A 9,410-nucleotide genomic window follows, 5' to 3' on the forward strand; every position below is an offset into this window, starting at 1 on the left:
GTAATTCCTGCCTTGATGACTTTCACTTGGTTTGTTGGTTGGTTATTTGATAGTTCAATATTCAGCCTTCTCTGTGTGTCTTATTGAATTAAATGCTTTTGCATTTATTTTACAAAAATTGGCTCATATGTAAACTTTTTCCTATACAATAAAATCCCCCCTACTCACTGGTGTAGCTCCAGCTCATTCTTATCAATGGTTACTTAATGTGTAATGATATGTTATTCATTAGAGTAAATGACTAAACTGTGAAAATCAAGACATTTAAAAATGTCAATGACAAAAACAAAACAAAACAAAAAATACCCCTAAAGTTTCTTTTGCATCTAATAGTTCTAGCCAGTTGCTCCCTGTCCACACACAGGCTGCTTTGCTTCATACAGTTGTTCAGGTGCCCAAGTTGAGGGCGCTTCTCCTATCCGTGACATCTAGCTTCCAAGGTTGCTCTAGTCATTTCTGTTTCCACCCTGGGTGGAGAAACAAGCATGAAGGCAGACATGTGAGAGGTGTATGGATCAGCCTGGGAATTGCACACGTTACTTCCAGTCACATTCCATTACAAGAACTGATTTACAAAGCCACGCCTAGCTGCAAGGGGGCCTTGGGAGACCCTGGCCAGGCAGCCACATCCCTCCCAGCTATGACTTGATTTCTATAGAAAGAGAGAATAAACTTTGGTGGACAATAAGCACTTTCACCTCAATATGGACTTACCAAAATGTCTTCAACCTTTCCCCAAATGATAGGTCTTTAATTTATTTTTTATTTATCCTTACTTAAAGTGTTTTTATTTATAAGGATTCCAAGGAATGGAAGCATGATTTAATAAATGTGGTCACACTGCTTTCCTAAGTGTGTCATAATACCCCACATTTCCACTAGTGATGTATGCGGCAGGGCTCTACTTCCCCCACCATATTTGCTCCAGCAGTAGATGTAATCATTTGTTATTCCTTTGTCATTCTTTTGAGTGGCAATAAATAAAATAATAGCTCATTGTTAACTTGAATTTACATTATCCTGACCACTAGAAAACTTTAGCCTCTGCTCTATATTTACTGATCATTTGGATGACTTTTCTCTGAATTGGTCCTTTATATCCGTTGCCTATTTTTCCACTGAGTTACTTGTCTTTCTGTTATCATTTTATCTTGCTGACAATATTTTAAAAAATATAAAGAGATTTGATAGCTGTGAGACTATGTATTTGTAGATTTATCTCTTCCCCAATCCTCTCCCTATTTCATAAAAATTATAGACATTAATATATTCCAAAGAGTAATGTTTCCATGATTCCTTATGTTTGAATATGCAATCTTGTGCTTAACCTGTTCTTTAAGAATTATGAATAATCGATACTGTATGTTGATATTTTATTTAACACTTTTAAAATACCTCCACAAAACATAGGCATCAACAAGTCTTCTTTTATCAAGAAGTATATAATCCCGGGCCTGCTAAATTCCCACTCTACCAGTCAACACATTGTAGAAAAGCTAATTCATTTGGAGAGGAAAGTGATCATCTATTAAATAGAACACCAGGCCCCTGGTTCAAGTACAGTGTGATTTGAGATTGATATGCAAGGCATTTGATGGGCTTAACTTGATCCCCAGTGATATGTAATCAGCATTACAAAACTTCTCACACATCACTGGGGTGAATTTGGATAATCTTCCATTCTGGATTCAGAAAAACCCCTAAGCAAAGTATATCTGTAAGACTGAATAATTATGTCTCTCCTTTTTCAGAAAGCTCAGGGAAGTTTGCAAGCAATAATTAAGCCCTAGAACATTTATAAGGCATGGGAAAAGTATTTTCTTTTTATACACAAACTGCAGGATGAGAACAGTTAAATGATTAAATGAAAGAGCTAGTTAATGACAGAATCCCCAAAGTGCTGATGTCAGAAAAATATTCTAGCCACTAGACCCCTCTTTTCTCCTTGTTATTTAAGAGGCAGTTCTCCTCAGGTCCTGGTTTAGCAAATACAAGCAGCATAAAGAAACCTATACTGGAGCTAGTCAGCAGATAAATAGGATAATTTCACTTTGCTGAGCTGCCAGACTTTGCTCTTCATAAGCCTTGGCTATGTCACACAAGGGAAGATTAAAAAAAAAAAATCTTTTCTGTAGGACTTAAGATACCCTCTTTTGAATATCTGATAAAATTTGTCCACTTTTAAATAATATTAATTGGGTTTAGAATAATTTGACTAAAGTATAAAAACCATTTTGCTTTCATTTTCAAGGCATTTAAAAAGGGCTATTTCTAGTTGGGCTGGCAGAATTCAAATAAATTCTATTTTAAAATGCATATGGCTAATAGAAGAATAATTTCCTTTAGTTTCGGTGTATTTAATAATTATAATAAAATTATTATTTTATGTATGTTTATTATATTATTATGATAAAATAAATAATATCAATAGTATAGATGTCTGTGTTTTATTTGCAAATTTTACATAATATATACTCTTTGAATAAATGTTTATTTAGCCTCTGGCTTTTTAGAATTTGTCTTTTTCCTCAATATATACTTCAGGGACTTATGAAAGAAGTCATTTATTAAATCTGTTAAAGGTTTTCAAAATGGTATTCACCACGTAGAAGAAAACGGTTTATTTTTAGCTGCACAGTGCATTCTTGGTATAATAATAATATTTAACACGCTGATAACCATTTTCACAACTAATACTTAGATTGTATGACTTGCAAACCATTTTCCATATATGCCATTTCCCTTAATGATCACAACAATCTCATGAGTTGCATTTTAATATTATTCCCCTTTCATTGAAGTGACAATTTAGATGAATTAAGCAGTCTTTTCCAAGGACACACATTTCAGTGACATAGCAGGGACTGGAAAGCAGGTCTGCTGATTCCAAATCTTATTCCTTCCTAGCATCTTGTTAGTTGCTATGAATTTATTTCCAAATAGAATTTTTGTTAAGGCTAAAGGATCTTTAACTTAATCCTAGGACTGTGCTGACTAGTTTCACTTTAAATTTATTACCACAATCTCATAGATTCTCAGCACTACTTGGCAATCCTCCTACCTCTCACTAGTAAGTTTGATCTACTGTGTGAGACAATTTCATATTTTTATCTTTCTCTTCTCTCCTGAAACCTTCACCCCACACCCTCCTTTTCACCTTCAAACTTGACTCATATTTCCCTGAACAAAATCCTAAGGGAACCTCAAAACCTCCCACTGAATCTACCAGGTTACCTCATTTGTTCCCTCACTCTCAGCCTCCACTTCTGCTTCAGTTGAAGACAACCTTCCATTCCTATCAAAGAAGAATCCCTCCAGTGGTTCTCTACATCTCACATCCTTTCACTTTCTTAAAAACCTATCATCTTCAATTAACCCAATCTTCCAAACTAAAAAAAAAGAAGAAGGAGAAGAAGGAGAAGGAGAAGGAGGAGTAGAAGAAGAAGAAGGAGAAGAAGGAGAAGAAGAAGATGAAGACGAAGACGAAGACGACGACGACGACGACGAAGACGAAGACGAAGACGAAGACGAAGAAGAAGAAGAAGAAGAAGAAGGAGAAGGAGAAGGAGAAGGAGAAGAAGAAGAAGAAGAAGAAGAAGAAGAAGAAAACCAAGAAAACTTCCCAAGGCTTCAAGCCCATTTCCCTTTATACCCCCACCCGAAGTGAAACTTACAAATTGTTGCTGATGCTCACCATCTCCAATTTATAACCATCCTTTCATCTCTCAGGCTCCCAGTCCTTCTACTTCACATAAAACCTTTTTTCTAAAGTCAAATATAATCTCCTTATTACCAATCCAGTGGTCACAACTCCACCCTCTTCTCCCTCAAACTTCCTTCATGAAGCATCTTCTCTTGGTGCTAAACTCTTCCATCTCCCTTCTACCTTTATGGCCATTCCTTCTCAGTTTTACTTGCTAGTTCCTCCTCCACTGCCAATCTCTAATCTTTGGAATGTTCCACTTTTCTTCTTTCTTGTTTTATGTAATCTCAGCTTCCTCTCCCCATTGGTTTTGATTATCACCTACATGCTGAAAATTCCAAACATTTGTAACTCTGCCCTCACTCCTGCTTTCCAAGTTTATTCATATATATGTTCACTTGACACATGTCAAAATTCTGCAACTTGAAAGTCCAAGACAAAATTCTTGACTTCCTCTGCAAACCCATCTCACTATCATATTCTCCACCTCAATAACTAGCACCACCAAAAATCCAGGTATTCACGTAAACGCTCTAACAGGGTGCTGGGAAAACTGGACAACTACATGTAAAAGAATAAAATTAGGACACTCCCTAACACCGTACACAAAAATAAATTCAAAATGGATTAAAGACCTAAATGCAAGGCCCGATACTATAAAAACCTCTAGAGGAAAAATAGGAAGAGCACTCTCTGACATAAATCACAACAGAATTTTTTTGATCCATCTCTGAGAGTAATGAAAATGAAAACAAAAATAAACAAATGAGACCTCATTAAACTTACAAGCTTTTGCACAGCAAAAGAAACCATAAACAAAATGAAAAGACAACCCACAGAATGAGAGAAAATATTTACAAATGAAGCAACCAACAACGGATTAATCTCCAAAATATACAAACAGCTCACACAGCTCAATATCAAGAAAACAAACAACCCAATCAAAAAATGGGCAGAAGACCTAAATAGGCATTGCTCCAAAGAACACATACAGATGGCCAAAAAGCACATGACAAAGATGCTCAACGTCACTAATTATTAGAGAAGGGTAAATCAAAACTACAATAAGACATCACCTCACACCAGTCAGAATGGCCATCATAAAAAATCTACAAACAATAAATTCTGGAGAGGGTGTGGAGAAAAGGGAACCCTCCTATACTGTTGGTGGGTATGTAAATTAGTGCAACCATTATGGAGAACAGTATGGAGGTTCCTTTAAAAACTAAAAATAGAGCTATTATATAATCCAGCAATCCCACTCCTGGGCATATATCCAGAGAAAACCATAATCCAAAAAAAAATATGCACCCCAATGTTCATTGCAGCATTATTTACAATAGCCAGAACATGGAAGCAACCTAAATGTCCACCAACAGAGGAATGGATAAAGAAGATGTGATACATATATACAATGGAATACTACTCAGCCATGAAAAAAGAATGACATAATGTCATTTGCAGCAACATGGATGGACCTAGGTTGTCATACTGAGTGAAATAATTCAGACAGAGAAAAACAAATATCACATGACATCACTCATATATGGAAACCAAAAAAAAAGTACAGATGAACTTATTTACAAAACAGAAATAGAGTCACAGATGTACAAAACAAACTTATGGTTACCAGGCGGGAAAAGGAGGGGAGGGATAAATAGGGAGATTGGGATTGACATATACACACTAGTATATATAAAATAGATAATAATAATTAATAAAGACCTACAGTATAGCACAGGGAACTCTACTCAGTACTCTGTAATGATCTATATGGGAAAAGAATCTAAAAAAGAGTGGTTATATGTATATGTATAACTGATTCACTTTGCTGTACAGTAGAAACTAATACAACATTTTAAATCACTGTACTCCAATAAAAATTTTTAAAAAACCTAATAGTCATTCTGGAATCTTCCCTTTCCCTCAAATCCCCAATCTATTCAATCAGCAAGTCCCATAAACTTTGCCACTGAAATATATCCCAAAACTTGCTTTTCTCCATCTCCACTGCTGCTGTCATAGCAGAAATTCCCACTGTTCTCACTTGAACAACTAACTACCGGACAACTAGTTTTGGCCTCTCGTAGTACATTTCCCCCAGCTAGCCCAAGTGATACTTTAACAGGATAAATACGACCATGTCACCATGACCTGAAAACACTGACTTTTTCCCATTGCACTAAAAATGAAATCCAAATTTCTTACCATAAGAAATAAAGCCCTATATAATATAACCGCTACATAATTCTACAACTTCATTCCTTACCACTCTCTCCCTCGCTCATTATTCTCCAGCCTCACCAATCTCCTTTCAGCTGCTCAAACATATCAAGTTTATTTCCACCTCAGGACCTTTACACTTGCTTTTCGTCTCCCTGGAATTCTGTTTCCCTGCATAGTGACACCTCTAATGATTTCAGATCTCAGTTACTATGCAATTTTCTCAAAGAGGATTTACAAGATTTCTTTATCAAATACTGCCATTTTGTAGCTCTGAAATTATTATATCGATTTTTATACTTTTGGTTTTGGACTTTCCTGACTACATCTATATTTCCCAGACTAATACAATGTCAGTGGCAACATGAACATTGTCTGTCTAATTCATATCTTAATCTCTGGTGCCTAAACTACTCTGAAGCATACTAGTTGTACAAGAAATATTTGGTGATGAAATAACTTCAAGTTCATGAGTATTTGATCACATCTATAAGAGGAAATTCTAGAAACAATCCAGACCAAAGCACATGTTCAGTGATTTCTAGTCTTCTTTTAAAACTTTTTACTTTTGAATGTAATAAGTCCTTTAGAAATAGAGAGCTCATCTATCCTACCACCATCTTAGCCCAAGCTTCTGTTGCATAATTTCTAGACTATATCAATAACCTTATTATGTTCTATCTACTTCCACTTTTTTCTCTTTACAATAAATTCCACAAATATCTTCAAATTAACTTTTAAAACATAAGCTGGTATACCATTTGAAATCTTCAATGACTCTCCTATGTACAAAATAATATCCTGTCTCTCCATGGGCTAGTTCCTAAACCTCCAGGATCATACCTCATTATGCTCATACTGTGTTAATTTCTAAAATTCACACTTCTTTCATGCTCTTATCCAAATATTAGTGATGCTTAGAGCATCATACTTCCCCTCCTCACAGAGCTCCCATCTGTTCCAACCACCACTGATCTCCCATTGCCTTGAATGGGATCAATATCTGTATGATATTTCAATGATATCTGTCTGACTCTTTTGATACTAATTTATTTACTGCTTTGCAGTAAGTGTTTATGCAACATTTTTTCACTCACTCATTCATTCATTAAGCATCAACTATTGCCAAATATATGCTGGATGCTAGAGCTATATAAATATCAAAGCTTTGAAAGAAGTCACAATCTACTAGAAGAGAATAATGCATGTGTTATGTTCTTTTAATCTTTTCTAATACATGTATTAAATTAAATATTAAATTGAATATTATGTTTCGCTCTAAGCACTGTTTTCACTGCATCCCACAAATTTTGATAGGTATGTTTTCATTTAGTTCAAATTTTTAAAAATTTCTCTTAAGATTTCTTCTTTGACACGTATTATTTGGAAGTGTGTTGTTTAATCTCCATACATTTTGAGATTTTCAAGTTATCTTTCTGTTCTGATTTAATGCCATCATGGTCTAAAAGTAGAAATTTTACAATTTCTATTCCTTTAAATTTGTTAAAGTGTGTTTTGTGGCCTAAAATGTGATCTATCTTGTTGAATGTTCTATGTGAGCTTGAAAAGAATGAGTATTCTGCTGTTGTTTGATAAAGTAGTCTATGGGTGCCCATTGTATCCAGGTCATTGATGGTTGTGTTGAATTCAACTATGTCCTTACTGATATTCTGCTTGCTGGATGTGTCCATTCCCGACATAGGGATGTTGAAGTCTCCAACTATAATAGTGGATTCATCTATTTCTCCTTGAAGTGCTACCATATTTTTGCCTCATGTGATTTGGCACACTCTTGATAGGTGAATACACGTTAAGGATTGTTTTGTCTTTTTGGAGAGTTTCCCACTTTATCATTATGTAATGCTCTTTATCCCTGATAACTTCCCTTATTTGAAATCTACTGTGTCTGAAATTAATACAGCAATGCCTGCTTCCTTTTGATTAGTCTTAACATAGTATAGGTTCCACTGCCATTCAAAAGTAGAGCATTCTTATGAAACCTTTCCTAAGCTAAAATGACATATAGCGAAGAGTATCCTTTGCTTTCTGAAAGTTCACATTACACCACTTCACCTTTACAAAAAGCTTATATCACTACCTGGTTTTTGCTAATTGAAATAAATCCAAAGAGGCTGTTCACTTTTACAAAAAAAACCCATCACCATACTAATGTAGGTCTTTCATGAAAGTGAAGTGATGTAACACAAACTTTCAGAAAGCAGAGATAACTGAGATACCTGTATGCTTCTCCATTCATTTACTATTACTCTATGTCTGTATTTATATATAAAGTAGGTTTCTTGTAGGCAACATATAGTTGGGTCTAGTTTTTTTAATCCACTCTGACAATCTCTGTCTTTTAACTGGTGCATTTAAAAGACTGACCTTCAAAGTGACTTTTTGAGGAGTGACATCAGCATCATGATGTAAGTCATTCCTTTTTCCTCTCCCCTTTGATTTACAATTAATTGGACATTTATAACAGAACAAAAGTGTCTCTGCACTTTACACCAGGACACCCAGCAACCAAACTCAAAGGCACAGAATATTATGATCTAACTGATAAAGAATTAAAAATACCTACTACAAAAAATTTCAACAAACTACAAGAAAACTCAGAAAGACAATTCAATGAATTCAGGAATAAAATTAATAAGTAAAAAGAGTTCACCACTAAAGAGATAAAATTACAAAAAAGAACCAAATAGACATTCCACAGCTGAAAGAATACAGAGCATATCACCTTGGAAAAATCACCAGTTTACAAAGGTAGACAGAAACAGAGGGGAAAAGAAACAATGCAGATACAAAACCACCAGAAGGCAAATAATAACATGACAGTAAGTCCTTACATATCAATAATCACTGTAAATGCAAATTGATTGAATTCACCAACCAAAAGGTACAGAGTGGCTGAATAGATTTAAAAAAAAAAAAAAAGACTCAACTATATGCTGCCTACAAGAGACCCATTTCAGCTCTAAAGACACACATAGGCTCATAGTGAAAGGATGGAAGATAATAGTCCATGCAAGTGGAAACCAAAAGAAAGTAGAAATAGCCACACTTAGACAAAATAAACTTCAAGCCAAAAATGGTAACAAGAGACAAAGAAGGTCATTAGATAATGATAAAGGGGTCAATACATCAAGAAGCTATAACAATTATAAATATACATGGACCCAACATCAGAGCACTGAAATATAATAAGAAAATACTAAGTCTAAAGGGAAAAATAGATGACAATAATGGATATTGAATTTCTCCAGTAATGGAGAAATTTAATATCCCACTCTCAGCAATGGGTACATCATCTAGACAGAAAATCTACAAGGAAACACTGGATTTGTACCATACTTTAGACAAAATGGATTTCACAGATACATATAGAACATGCTATCCAACAATAGCAGAAAATACATTTTTCTCAAGTGCAATGAACATTCTCAAGGATGGATCATATGATAGGAAACAAAAGAAATCT

This window comes from Hippopotamus amphibius, chromosome 9 (genome assembly GCF_030028045.1).
Source record: "Hippopotamus amphibius kiboko isolate mHipAmp2 chromosome 9, mHipAmp2.hap2, whole genome shotgun sequence".
NCBI classification, from domain to species: domain Eukaryota; kingdom Metazoa; phylum Chordata; class Mammalia; order Artiodactyla; family Hippopotamidae; genus Hippopotamus; species Hippopotamus amphibius.